At 38.8% G+C, this 14,679-nt stretch overlaps 1 protein-coding gene across 1 annotated transcript in view; it reads right to left on the bottom strand.

The window, feature by feature from the left end:
• Window positions 1–12,902, bottom strand: part of LHFPL2 (LHFPL tetraspan subfamily member 2) — a 67,408-nt gene extending 54,506 nt beyond the window's left edge. Inside the window, exons 1-2 of the mRNA XM_010725526.3 lie at window positions 12,817–12,902; window positions 6,752–6,803 (exon numbers count right to left, since the gene is read on the bottom strand). The gene's annotated coding sequence lies outside the window, so the exon portion shown is untranslated. The remainder of the gene's footprint in view (window positions 1–6,751; window positions 6,804–12,816) is intronic.
• Window positions 12,903–14,679: the final 1,777 nt, after the last annotated feature.

Raw genomic sequence — 14,679 nt, 5'->3', positions numbered from 1 at the left:
CCCAAAGGAGCCCTTATGAAAATATTTATCTTCCTGTATTATTTGTCTAGGACATGGTCTTAAAAGTGATCCAGCTGTGGACAATTGCAAATTTTTACAGCCTTCTACAAGGTAGACAACACTATTATGCTTTTGCATTAAAAAATACGTGATTTTTTTTTAGTTTATATGTGAAAATTACCAAAAACAACAACAACAACAAAACCTATTGGTCTACCTCAAAATTTGATTACAGTAATATCCAAATCAAGACCGTTTATTATGTTCAAAATATTCCATCAGAATACCAGTCTAATACTGTAGAACAGTAAGATAGCAATTTTAAAGACCTCCTTCATGAGCATCTTCAAGTTTTTCAAGAGGTACATGTATCACAAAAAGATATTCACCTTTGGTCTAACAATGCCAGTAGTTAAAGATAGAGAGGCCACAAGGATATGAAAAAACAAGTCCTCTGCAGGACAGAGAAAAAAGTTAAATCAGAGTCAAGATATGAAAAAGAAATTTGGTTCTCCTTAGTCATAAAGCAATTAGCACTATTGATGCAGTCTGCACTGCTCTGCTTTCTACACAAGGTTAAGCCAAATCACATCCATTGTAGAAAATACAGTTCGATGAAAAAAATAAGTGATTCCTCAAAATTAGTCTTACTCAAGTTACACGGATTTCTTCTAATTCTTTCCCTGACAGTTTAGTCTTATAAGTAACTTCAGAGTTTATGATGGCCTTGCTCCTTAGAAATGATTTGCACATACAGGCTAACACATTTGCTTATCTTCCCAAACATCTATGGAGTGCAACACACAGATCATACGCTTTTGAAATAAGTCATTGTGTTGTACTACGTCACAGAAAGAAGAGGATGAACAGAAAGGCAAAAAAAAACCAACCAAACAAAAAAAACAGACCATCTAGTACATCTGAAAATGAGCTACAGATCTTTTTAGTTCTAGCAGCTGCCTGTAATGGAAAAAATGAAAACAGGCTGTTGCCAGAAAAGCAGGCAGTAAGAAATAACAGATGTGAATGTCTCAGCAACATCATTGGTCAGTCCAGCCATACTTGGGAGCTGAGTCTCTGCTGAGCCGCAGTGCTCTCAGGGCTGTACTTGCCTTCCCACCTGCTGACCTGCTCCTCTGCCTTTGCTGAATTCACTCAGTGACCTCAGCTGTGAATGCAATTGTCAGGATATATTCATATTCTTGCCGCTATGTCTGGGCTATGGGTTAAAGCTCCCTGATTAGAGTTAAATGCTACAACTTCCAAAGACATCTGAAGATTTCTCTTCCTCCTTCCCCCCCACCTCTTTTTATTTCACAGAGTTGGTTTAAGCAGCCAGAAAAGACAGGTCCTTCAACACAATATCTTATTACACAAGGTTCACAAAGAAAATAACTTCAAAGAAAGCAATCTTATCTAGTGCATACATTTTTAAGAGAAAGGGCATTGGGTGAAACATGTCCTTCTAAGAGTCAACTTCAATTACAGAAGTCATTTTCAAAGAAGAATGAAGTTGCTTGACAGAGTTTAAAGGGAAAATCATGAGCACAATGTCTCCAGAATACATCACATCGAGAGCAACTTCTGTCAGCTCAATTTGCAAGATTAAGTGGACTCCAATTTAAAAGAAAATTAAGTAAAATAGAAACTATATTTAGGCATCAAAAATACGCCTTGAAAATGCAGTGTGGATCACAAAGATGACTGCTATTTCAGAGAAGCCAATTAAAAGGCAATATTAAAGAAAAAGTACTTCCAATGAAGACTATGTAACATAGCAACTAAATCCAGCAGAAAGTAAGTTGGAGTATCATGTCTTTTATAAGCCATTGTTCTGGAACATTCAAAATCTGATTGTAAAATGCAGCTCGTAACAAGCATACGTTTCCAGGCTATGTCTCATTTGGTGTATTTATTACTTGTTGGTGAAAGAAACAGAACCCCTCTCCCCACCTATGTCCAGCTGCTTATTCCCTTTTTGTCCTTTGTGTTACATCTAGCAGTTTTACAGCCACCGGACAAACCAGCCCAGCACTGTTGTCTGACGTCATTTCCTGCATTTTTTAATTTTTTATTTATTTTTATTTTTACTGTATTTGCTGCTTACCTTAAACTCACCTCGGAGCTGGAGATTGATGCAAGGATAGATGCAAGAGTGGAGAAGGAACAGGCTTAAGTGGTACTGCTCCTCCTGGCATTGGCCATCAGCCTGCAGTTGTCTAAGACCAGACGCAACATTAAACCATGCTCTGAATAGTATTAGTAGCTTAATTCTGACATAATTAATACTCAACTGTCTTCAGGATTCCATGTTTCACATCAAGTCCCTGAGACTTAATATCACAGCACAAGGGAAACTCTGCAAGTGCTGCAATAGCAACTGAAGAAACGGAGAGACATTAAAGCACTGTGAGGCACACTGAGCTGCAGCATCTGGAGCAAGTGCCTTACAGCCTAAAAAGACAAGAAGCATAAGAAACAATTAACTTCCCTAACATCACTTAGCAGGTGGAAATAGAATCCGAGAGTCATGACAGGCATCTCTATCCACTATGCCACACTTTTCCTGCAGCTTTAATTGCTGTTTACTCACTGCATGCTTCATGGTATTTCCTTCCATATCAAGAAGTGCATTAAGTTCCAGAAATAACAAAATTAAAATTGCCACTCTATTTGCTGCTCCAGAAGCAAATTGTCAGTTCAGCCTGCTTTACAGCATCCACAAGTAATCCCAATGCTCTCCCAAAGAAAGAACTCCAAACCTTCATATTTTCCTGACTTAGAAACTCATCCTTTCTCCCTTCTGCTGACAAACAAAAGGAAATAAAGTGACAAAGTGTGGTTTGATATTTCTGCTTCTATCACTGGAGGCGGAACACTGTTTTAGGGTTGTATTTTAATATCACCTTAAAGTTCTCAAAAAAGAAGCATACAGAGAAAAATGATATGGAAAAGAAAAAAACAGGCAAACTCACAGAGAAGACGTTGCTTATATAGGAAAAGCAATACAAACTTATAACTTCCTATTTGTTCTGGCTCGTAACAAAACAAAAGTAAAATCAGCAAGACTGGCTACAGCTCCACTTTTGGCTTCTACAGAGAAAACAAAAAAACAAACCCGTTTTTGTATTGTGATGTACATAGCACATAAGTGTATCAATATACATACAAGCTTTAAAACCCCAAAATTCAATTCCTTGTCCCCATCTGTATTCTACTTAGACCTACATAAGATTGACATACAGCGAGCTTCCAATTACATCAAAACTGTTAACAACTTTTCTATTTCAGGCCTAAGATATGACAAGGCTTCATCAGAGACCTAAATACAATTCCTAAAGTTGTGAAAATGCTGTCATGAGGCAGATGAAGGTCAAAACGTACGTGAGATGACAGCTGGAACACTATGAACAAACCATGGCTTTCTTTTCTTTGAGGGCTATCAGCACACAAGGAAAGATCTTCAGAAAGACATTCTACTTGCACACCTTCCTCTTGGTTTCTTCCAGTTGTTTCAAAGGCCAGAAAAAACCCTCATCCTACTAAGCCAACTGTATAGGAGAGTCAAATAAGTAATAGTGCTTTGTGAGTAATCACACTGGCTGGTCAAACTATGTAGTTTTCACAATAATCTTTACATATAACACAATGTCGTTTCCAGGTACAATTTTATTATTTTATTGAAATTGAAGTGAATTTTTTCATAAAAGTAGGTATTTGCTTGTTTTCAGTTGTTCCTCAGACAACTTATAAGAAACCTTTAAGAAATATTCAGACACTGAAGCCTTTACTCTGCTCAGTAGAACATGTGAAGACACATTATGCATATATTTAGTTACAAAAGTAATAAATGAAAGCAACTTGGCTTTCTTTTTACACACTATATCTGCAGAGACTTAAACTTATTAAAAGTGTGCATAAGCTTCTATACAGACTTCCCATCTAATGATACCAACAGTTGTCCAAGTCTTCAAGATAGCTTCATGTTCTTAATGAATACACCAGTGTTTTTGTTATGCTGCTAAGCACCACAAAGCTTCCTTGTTAACTGGTTCAAGGAACAATGCTATAAAGTCCTATTCATCTGTAAAAGTGTGCAATAAATAATTTTAAATTAATAACAAGTGCCTTTATTTTTAAGACAGAGCTTCTTAAAGAGCATTGAACTTAAAGGATTGAATACCTATATACACTATTACATAAAGCTGCATGAATTGCCTACAATGCATCGAGGTCATCCACAGTGCCACAGAGTACACAGTCCTCTTCCTCACTGTTCAGTTTTCACCCCCCAGCAACTGCTATGAACAATATCTCACTGATCCATAACATGAGCAAGATTTCTGTCCAACAAAAGTTGGTGCTTCAGCTGTTTCCCCATTCAACAAAATACTTGAAAGTCTCCTTAGTTTCTAAACAAATAGTTTTTAAAACATATTCTGATGACTTTTAAGCATATCCTCTGATTCTCTGATGAAGCAGGATCTCATATCAGAGCATCCCACCAAAAAGGCCATGGTATTAATCATAAAGTAGCAAGTATCAGCACTCTGCAGAGGAGGAAATTATTTCAGTTGAAAGTCATGCAATTAAATATGAGTAAAAAAATCAGATTATTTCACATGTGCCATCAAAGTTGTTTACAAGATTACTTTTAATTGCACCTACGTCAACAAGCAGCAGCAGTCACAAGCAAGTTTTAGAGTTACTTCTGAAAGCACTGTGGACATTTTTCTTAAGTCTCCCTTAAACTACAGGCATGCTTAGCTTGATAGAAGGACACTTTTTATTTTGAGAATATCTGGGAGAAGAGGGACTTCTAAACATCGGGTGTATGGTGTTATCAGAAGCCAATTGTGAATAGGCACATATCAGAATTCTCCCCTGTGGGAGAAACTACACTTCCCTGTAGTTTCCGTGTTTTGTGGAATCACACACTACTGGAGTGGTACCTCTTTGGTACCAACTAACTTACACAGAACATGAATAAATACGTCACACAGACAAACAAAGACAAATCCATTTACACCTAGGTATCTCAGTGAGGATGAGTATGTTTGATGAGATTTAATGTAGTTTTAATTTCTTTTTGATTAGTTCTTCATGAACCTGAAGTTTATTGTGGCTTCTAACAAGCCTACACGTACGAGCAAGAACAAGTGCAAAAACTGGTTTTCAATGTGAATGTTCAGGTCTCCCAAGTATTCACGACAAAAAAATCCAAGATAATTGAATACATTTTAAGTAGGCAAGGAGCTGTAATACTTATCTTAACATACTGAATGAACTAATGTAAATATCAGAAAGTGTACCACTTGTTTTTGAGGATTCTTGAATGCTCAGGCAAAGACTCTGTAAGTAGGAAAGAACAAATTTCATTCTGACTGAGGAGAAGAGATGAAGCAGATGCAAAGTGCACAGGAACTATCAATTCATTCTATGTGTGCATCAGAGACAACATGAATACAGCTCTTTAGTCCAAAGAGTTAGACAGTTAGGACGAGATGGTATGAGAGTAGTCAAAAAGAAGTATCCCAAATAAACTGACAAACTCAATTACATTGTACTTACTTCTTTCCTTGATTAAATATAGATAAAAAATTAGAAAAGTGATAGTAAATACAGGCTTGCATGAATGATGCTCTGAACTGATAAAATATTTCCAAGTTTGATAGAAACAGCATTTCCAGAAATAAAAAAAAAAAAACACAGCAACTATTCAAACATAACTCTCAGAGGCCATAAAGGCAAAAAGGAAGACAAAGATAAGGCAAGGGTATCTCAACATATTGTATTTTACCTGTTCTAGGACACTAGTAAACAGCATGCACAGCCAAATCTATGGATGCTGCTACCCGCAACTCTGGAATCAAACAAGATTCCATAAAATAGAAGTATTTCGCATATCATGGTTCAGCTATGGAAATCAGAGGAGTAGGAAGATTGCATTATTCCAGACACCTTGGCAAAAAAACACAGTTGCTTTTTGAAAGATCATTTTTTATCATCAAAGAGTAACAGTTGATGTGTTTATCTCTGCATTTATAAGGCTCTCTTTGCCAACCTACCTCTACAGTCAGGGAAGTACAAACAATATATCTACAAGCACATTAATAAAGAAAATTCACTGAAAAAGTACCTGAAATTTTTGAAGTTCTATCTTAGACCCTCTCCATGTTCCTCTCTCAAGTCACCATAGGTACATAGTTGGCGCATAGGATACAACAAATGAACATATCTGTCTTTACAAAAGACACTAGAATTTTCAGAGGGGGAATTAAGAAATACAGACATAAGGCTGAGCATTTAAAGAAAGAAAGAAATCATTCTACAGCAATTTATTAACTCACCTTTAGGCTTCCATGTATTGTAGAATGAAATGTAACTTCATATAGCTTAAGATATGTGCTGCCATCCTTCTGAGAAGGATCAGGCATCACTCATTTAATGCAACAAGTCACAGTGTATGTTACTGCTTTAACATGCATAGGTTAAGCTCCTTTAAATAGTTTGAATAATTCAAGTTCATTGCTTATAATTCAAGTTGGTGGTAGGGAGTAGGTTTCACCTACCCAAAACAGTCATCAACACTATCTTTTGCTCACTTTCTTAAAATTGCTGCTTAAAAAAAATAAAATCAAATACTCTGAATAGAGCTGCTGCATCCTCCAGCCCTCATACAGTAGTCAATCATAGAGTCAGACAGCATGTGGAAATACCAGATAACACCATCTGAATTTCGTTTACTCACCAGTGTCCTATGTTCTTAGCCTTGGTTAACCACTTCAGAAGCCTGGCAATACCTAGGAAAATAATTGATGCAAAATGTAAGAAAGGTACAGAGCCAAAAATATTAAAACAATATTTATTTTTAGTTTCTGGTGGTTGGAATGGCACAACTCTGCTCACAAGAGACTAAAAGCATGCGGGTAACATTTCACTACCAGAACACTTCTGCTTTGCCAGAAATGCAGCATTCTGGTCTTTACTCCAAATCGCCAGGGAACAAAGGAAACAAAAGTTACATGTGAAGAAGTAACACATAAACCACTAAGCATGCTCAACACTGCATCTTTTCTCTTCCTCTATTTTACCAATCTTTGTAGGCCAAGATTTGAAAATAATTTTTAAATTATTTTTATATATAGCAGAATAAAAACCTAAACTATATAGCACATTAAACCCTAGAAATGTATGAAGCACATCTCCAAATCCCTTCCATCAGTCCCTAATTATTTAATGGAACTCAGTAGGTAGTCCTCTAACAAAGGTGGACTAATTCCTTGTACAGAACCTGTGGAATGGCTCTGCTGACATGGAGTTGGGCTAACTATGATCTAGAACTAGCCCTGGGTGGCAGCACAGAAGGTCGGGCATACCTGTGGACTAAGCCTGAAATATACATCTGAAATACCACATCCAGTTTTGGATACTCGGTATCAAAAAATTTAAAAAGGCAATAAAATAAGGTGACAAAGGTATGGTAAGCTTGATACAGTGGTGCTGAACCAGAGCATTTTCTATAGTGATAACAAATTCTGCATTTTTGTATGTACATCTGAAGAGGCTAAATGAAGATCTCCCTTATCTACAAGAATAAAATGAGCTGGAAGATCAGCAAACTTGTTAAGAGATGCAATTGGCTTTTGAAAAGATGGTTTTACAAGGGAAAAACCCGTGCAGAACTCTTAAAGCTCACTGCTGAGAGCAGAGGAAAGCACCCTGGGAATACTGGAAAGTCAACCAAGACTTAAAATCATGTCAGAATTCCTGGCACATTGAAAAAAAAGCAGAACTAGGTAGCTGTGATTATTCCAACTTTTCCCTTCCATCACAAAGGCAGCTAACTTATTTATACTGCAGTGTTAGCAGAGGCAAAGAAACAGCATTTCATGAACCAAAGAGGCCAAATTGTTTTCTTTTAGACTCAATTTTAAGTAGTCGAAATCAATAGATTGTTCAGACAACTATAACTGTTTTTTAAGGAAATTTTTTCACATGGAGTCCTGGCTCCCTAAGCAATGCAAGTAGGGGTAAGATCAGATCAGTCTCCATAGAGATGGCTGCAGAGGAGTCTCCTCCACCTTGTCAAAGACACAGCAATGCTTTTCCTCAATAAGATCCAGTAAATACTTCCCTAATCCACACCCTTGTGTCCACCTCCCCCTGAGAAAAAGAAAGAGAAGAAAAAGGAGTAAAGCAAGTACTACATTAGAAATGGAGAAATGCTTCCAGGCAATTCATGGAGAAGGAGTTATCTCTACTGCATACTTTGCAGAGCCACTGATTTAAAGCTTTTTATTTGCAGTCAGTTGTAAAGTGAGAAGCAAATAAGCTGGACATAGTTAAGAGAGCACAGCTATTTTGATAATATCCCTTTGTCACATACCCTGACTTTTCACACAACAGGAACAGGGTATGCTCAGGCTCCCCAGCAAAAATGGAAAAAATAATACAGATATATCCGCTGTATCTTAAAACATCCTTTTCAAGTAGCTTTTTCTTCAGATATACTACTGTGCAATACTTCCATGTATTATACAATAACTAGTATCTCAATCAAAAAAATATTTACTTTCTTGAAGAAAGTTTGTATGGCCAGTTATGACACTATAAATAGAAATAATTCATTCAATGGGTTCTTTGTCTTTTGCTATCAATGCAGAACAGTTTAAAATTAAAAAAAAACAAAAACACTATTTTATAGGCGTCATTAAGGCTAGCTTCAGAAACAACGAAACAAGGAGAAAGAATTTTCTTTAACAATACACTAGTAGCAGGTTAAAAAAACTCTCTAAATTAATTGTGATAATAAACAACAAAGGAAACTAACAACTTAGGGTACACAGCAGCTTTCTGTTTTTTTAACATTCCTTCCCAAGCTAAATATCCTCTTTTTCCACACACAAAAATTTCATTTTCATTCTGCATTTCTCCAGCATACCTACTCCGTTCAATCTAGAAGATCACATACCTACAGACACATAATTCAAAGTAAATTCAAAGCATACTATGGAAAGCAATAAAACTTGTTGGCTATTTCAATGAGGGAAAAAAAAAAAAAAAACTCTCTCAATTGTTGTGAACTATGAGAAACATTTCACCCAAATGCACCTGTCCTGAAGTTTACATCTAATAAAACCCAGATGTACTCCTAATACACTGCTGATTCATTTTCTTAATTCCTGTTTTCCCACCACACCACCTTAACCAAGAAAGTAGTACAGTCTAGTTTTACACATCATTAAGATATTTAAACCACATATTACACTTTTATAATCCTATCAATTCCCACAAAACTGAACTGAATAAATACAGCAGTGTTAACAGACCTGCGCCATGAAAGAAAGATTCCTCTTAGCCTGTTACCTAATAGAATAAGCACCTGAGAGATCAGTGAACCAAATTACCCCATTTCTTTAACAAGATGTTCATAACCAATTAAAACAAAGGATACGCAAATTCATTTTTAGCAAAGTTATCCACTAAAGTGAGTTGTTTTTTTGTGTTTATTATGCTTAAGCCTAAAACTTTATTTGAAATAAGTAATATGAAATACCAGCTAAGAGTCTAATTTCACACACACACTGCAATCAATAGGAGCTTAAGCGTTAGCCGCAAGGATAAAACAACATAAATGGTTTACTTTCAAGGTTGTGTTAAAGTACTTAGCAAGTCTACTTTTACAGCATACTTCCTATGTCACATCTCTGTGTCACAGAGAGAGCAAAGGATAAAAGCAAGTCACCCCCACACAGCAGCAGCGTGAGTTACATCACAGCCAACACTTTGGTGTTGCTCCATAAAACCCATCACATCAGAGAGCTCAAGTGTGACCAAATGTCTTCCCTCACAAAGATAGCCAAATACAGTGAGCCGTTTTGCAGCAACCTCTCTAGCAAGAGCCTATTCTCAGAACAAAAAATGTGCTTTGGCCCCATTCTGAAGAAAGCTGTTGTAGGTGGTTTTGGCTCAGCCATCACTGATTGGCTAGACAAGAAGCTACACAGAAAGCTGCAACATCCCACTGCAGTCAGGGTTTCTTTTCTCAGTGCAGTCTACTTCCTCCCTGAGGTTCACATGAAGGAAACTGCTAGAACTGTACAGCCAACAGTTCATTATCCATTGCTGCTCTTACATATCAGTGGTGACAAAGAAAGTACATGTAGAGCCCTGGAATAACTTCTGAAGAAACAACACAGGTGATTTTCTATTCTCTACTTCTTGTAGGGGATAAGGACACTGAAAGAAACATAAGGATCCAATTTATAAACACTTCATGTCTGATGCCACCAGCAAAACTTACGGTTTTCTGATGATGGAATGACCTACACAGCACCAGGCTTGAAGGCATTAGATAAGTTTCACTTCCCTAAAAGGGGGAAGAGAGTCCCTGAGGAAAAACCTGCAAGGTTCACTGGGAGGGTTTTAAATTAAGTTTGAAGGGAGTGGTAATAGCAAGCCTGCCCATGGCAAGGTGTGAGACAGCCTAGCTATGTTAGAAGGACAGGGTACTACTGGGGGGTTCTCAATCTGCTGTCCTGAAACGTTCTGGCAACACTGTAGCACATTTGAAATCTTACGACAATGAGCCAGGAAATACTGAGACAACAGGAGAAAGTAACAGGGAAATTCAAGGGAAATAGTCTGAGGGAATTAAGGAGTTATCCTCCAAGAATGTAATAAGGCTGGTTCCCAGCTGAAGTGCCTATCTACCAACACACGCAGCTTGGGAAATAGCAGGAAGAGTTGGAAGCCACCATCTACTAGAAAAGCATGACATAGTTGCAAACACTGAAATCTGGTGAGATGATTCCCATGACTTGACCTTGGCTATCAATAGCTACCTACTACAGGCCACCTGACCAAGCAAAGCCTGTTGATGAAGCCTTCTTACTCCAGCTACAGGAGGCACGGTAATCACAGGCTCTCATCCTGGGTGGTCTTCAATCACTCTGACATCTGCTGGAAAAATAGCACAGTGAGCTACAGGCAGTCCAGGAGGCTCCTGGAATGCATTGAGGGTAATTTCCTGGGCCAGGTAATAGGCAGCTCCAGCAGGAGGAATGCAGTGCTGGCCCTGTTGCTCACCAATATGAGTGAAGTGACTGGTGATAGAAGGATTGGAAGTTGCCTAGGCTGTAGTGAATATGCAATGTTGGATTTTGTGCTCCTGAGGGATACGGAAAAGATAAAAGGAAAGTCAGGACACCAAATTTTAGAAAAGCCAACTTGCACCTCCTCAGGGAGTGAGTGGACAAAATCCTTTGGGAAAATGTCCAGAAGGGCAAGGAGTAGAACAGAGCAAGCAGAGCTTTAAGAAAGCTTTCCTTAGGGCACAAGAGCTCTCCATCCCCAGGTATGAAGTCAGGAGAGGAAGGCAAGAGACAGGCACGTCCAAACCAAGACCTGTTGGTCAAACTAGAGAGCAAGAAGAAAATGCACAGACAGTGGAAGTAGGGACAGGAACCCTGGAAGGAGTACTGGAATGCTGTTAGCTTGTGCAGGTACAGGACCACAAAGGGCAAGGTCCAACTGGAACTGAACTTGGTAAGGGTTGCAAAGACAAACAAGAAAGGCTGCTAAAGGTACATCCATCAGAAAAGGAAAGTCCAAGAGGATGTACCTACTCCCAGTGAACAATATAGGCAGGCTAGTAATGAGAGGTATTCAACAACTTTTCTGCACTAGCCTTCACTGGTGACTGCTGTACACTCAGCCCTCAAATGGATGGGTCAGAAGGTGGGAACTGCGGGAGGAATGCCTCTCTCACTGTAAGCGAACATCAGGTTTGTGACCATCTGGGAATCTGAACATCCATAAGTCTATGGGTTCCAATGAAGATGCATCCCAGAGTCCTGAAGAAATAGGCCAGAACAGTCACCACGCCACACTCAACGATATCTGAAAAATCATGGCAGTCAGGTGAAATCCTTGGGGACTGGAAAAAAAGGCAATTCCATACCCACTTTTAAGAAGGGTAGAAGGGATGATCCAGGCAACTCCTGACCTCTCAGCCTAATCTCTGTGACAGGGAAGATCATAAAACAGATCCTCCTGGAAGCTATGCTAAGGCACATGGAAGAAGAAGAGGTGACAATGGACAACCAGCATGGCTTCACAAAGGGTAAATCCCACCTGACATACTAAGTGGCTTTCTCTGCCGGCATAACTGCAACAGTGGACAAGGGAAGAGCCATTGATGTCATCTATCTGGACCTCAATCAGGTCTCTGACACAGGCTCTACAACATTTTTTCTCTCTAAATTGGAAAGATATGGATTTGATGAGTAGACTGTTCAGTGGTCAGGGAAGCAGTTGCAAGATCACACTGGTGAATGGCTTATTGTCCAGATGGAGGTCAGGAAAGAATGGTATCTCTCACGAGTCAGTACTGGGACAGATACCCTAATGTCTTCATCAGTTACATAAAGAGTAGGATCAAGTGCACTCAAGCTGTGTAATAAGAGTCAACATGCCCTAGGGATGAGATTGCCATTCAGACAGACATAGATCAGCCTGAGCAATGGGCTCAGGTGAACCTTCTGAGGATCAATAAATCCAAGTGCAAGGTCTCACACCCGGGTCCTGGCAACCCCCACTATGAATACAAGCTGGGGGATGAAAGAGTAGAGCACAGCCCTACCAAAAAAGACTTGGAGGCACTCACAGATGGCAAGCTGGACATGAGCCAGTAATGTGCCCTTGCAGTCCAGAAAGCCAACCAGATCCTGGGCTGCATCAAAAGATGTGTGACCAGTAGGTCACACTGGTATTGCTATACAGGACTGCTATTCTGTACTGGCGAGACCTCACCTGAAGTAGTGTGTCCATATGTGGAATCCTCAGTACAGGAGAGACACTGAACTGCTGCAGTGTGTCCAGAGGAGAGTCACAAAAATGATCCAATCTTTGAAATACATCCCACAAGACAGTCCAGCAGTTACCAGGCACAAGCAGGCACCAGGCCAACCAGTAACAGCTGGGTTAAGAACAAGCAGACCTGCAACACAGCTCTAGCATGGACCATCTGCTGCAGGTGGCTGAAACAGTTTTCTGGGCCCCCAGGCAAAGGTGTGAAAGGGCCTACAGGAGGCTGAGCAGGAATGCTGAGGCCCAGCAGGGCCCTCAGGGGCCCAGGCATTTGTTCACTAATTAAACCTCACACCAGTAGCAAGTTCTTCAGCAATGAACTAAAAAAACTTGGCAGGCTTAGGCTATTCTTCTTACTAAATGTCAACTGGCTTAATAAATAACAACTTCTGATGAGTATTATTAGCATCCAAATTATTGCCTCAGATTACCACACAGTGTGGCCTACAAAATACTAAGTTTACAAATAAAATAGTCTGCTGGCAGAAATGGAACAGAATAACTCCAATCAAGACAGCTCAGCTATCTTCTTGTGGGGGCCTGCCGATAGCAACTGCAAAGTTTCGTTGAAATATCACACCATTTTATTTAATTGGTAGACAGCCTAAGACTGCTGTAGAATGCAGCATAGTTATCCAACAGTGATCCATCTGAACAGAAAGACATTATCTCACATGTGCATATGCACCCTTTAAATCAAAGCTGTGGGGCTTGTTTTCAGTCCAACACCTCTTTCTCATGCCAAAATTATATTCAGAGTATTGTCCTAGTGATGCAAGTTGTGACTATTACAACTAAATGAAAACAACTAGTAAAGTTTCCAAATGGCTTTATAAATTTCCTACATCTTTTGAGTACTCCTGTACCACAATCCAATTAGAAACCTGTTTTATTGCTTCAACTAAAATAACACTTAAGCACTATCTTCCCCTCTCTCCACTCCCACACCCTCCCTCCCCCAAAAAAGCAGGAAAGTTTTAACATTTTACTGCTTGTTCATTTAAGACAAGCAAACATATAACCATGAACTGACTTAGTAAGGCTAGAACAAGATTTCAAGATTTCTGAAAAACATCTCAAAAAAAAAAAAAAACCCTCAATCTCCTTCATGGTGCTAGGAAGACAATACTATTTACCTTAAGCATATATTCCATACTGGACTTGTTTCCATGCTTTCCTCAGTTAACATATTCAATAGTTTATACACATCAAAACAAGTGTATAAAATTAAAGCAACCACAGGTACTACTTATGACAGTCCTTACTAGCCTTCCACCGGAGAAAAGCACTTTTTTAATCATGAAATTCTTCAATGACTAATTTAATGATTTTGCTAAGTAACAAAGAACTTGGACCATTTGGCTTGACCTCAAAGCATAGCTTCTTCTACTGAAATCTGACTGAATGTTACCCAACTAATAAATCTACTATGTACACAGACCTTAAAGCTAATACCACCCTGCTTAGAACACCATCATCTTTATTTTCAACTGTTCTCCAGCTTATATCTCAGACACAATATAAAATGAATAAATAAAGAAGAGATTTGAGCAAGATTCTGTGTGCCTTTGAGTAAAGACTTGTTATGAAAACAAAGATCTTTACTAAAGTTTTGCCTGCCCAGTATTCCAGCTCTGGAGAACATCCTGCCATTTCTGCAGATACCTAAGAACTTCTAAGCCATCTCCATCTAATCTGCTTTTCTAACACAAAGTTAGAAGCCCATGATGAGGTATTTCTTTGATGCTCATCCAAAGAAAGGTAAGTGAGTAACCATTTCTTGGTTAAAAATAAAGTTATTTAAAA

This window comes from Meleagris gallopavo, chromosome Z, assembly GCF_000146605.3.
Source record: "Meleagris gallopavo isolate NT-WF06-2002-E0010 breed Aviagen turkey brand Nicholas breeding stock chromosome Z, Turkey_5.1, whole genome shotgun sequence".
Lineage (NCBI taxonomy): Eukaryota > Metazoa > Chordata > Aves > Galliformes > Phasianidae > Meleagris > Meleagris gallopavo.
The sequence above is the reverse complement of the archived record's forward strand: the minus strand, read 5'-3'. Positions and strand labels throughout refer to the sequence as shown.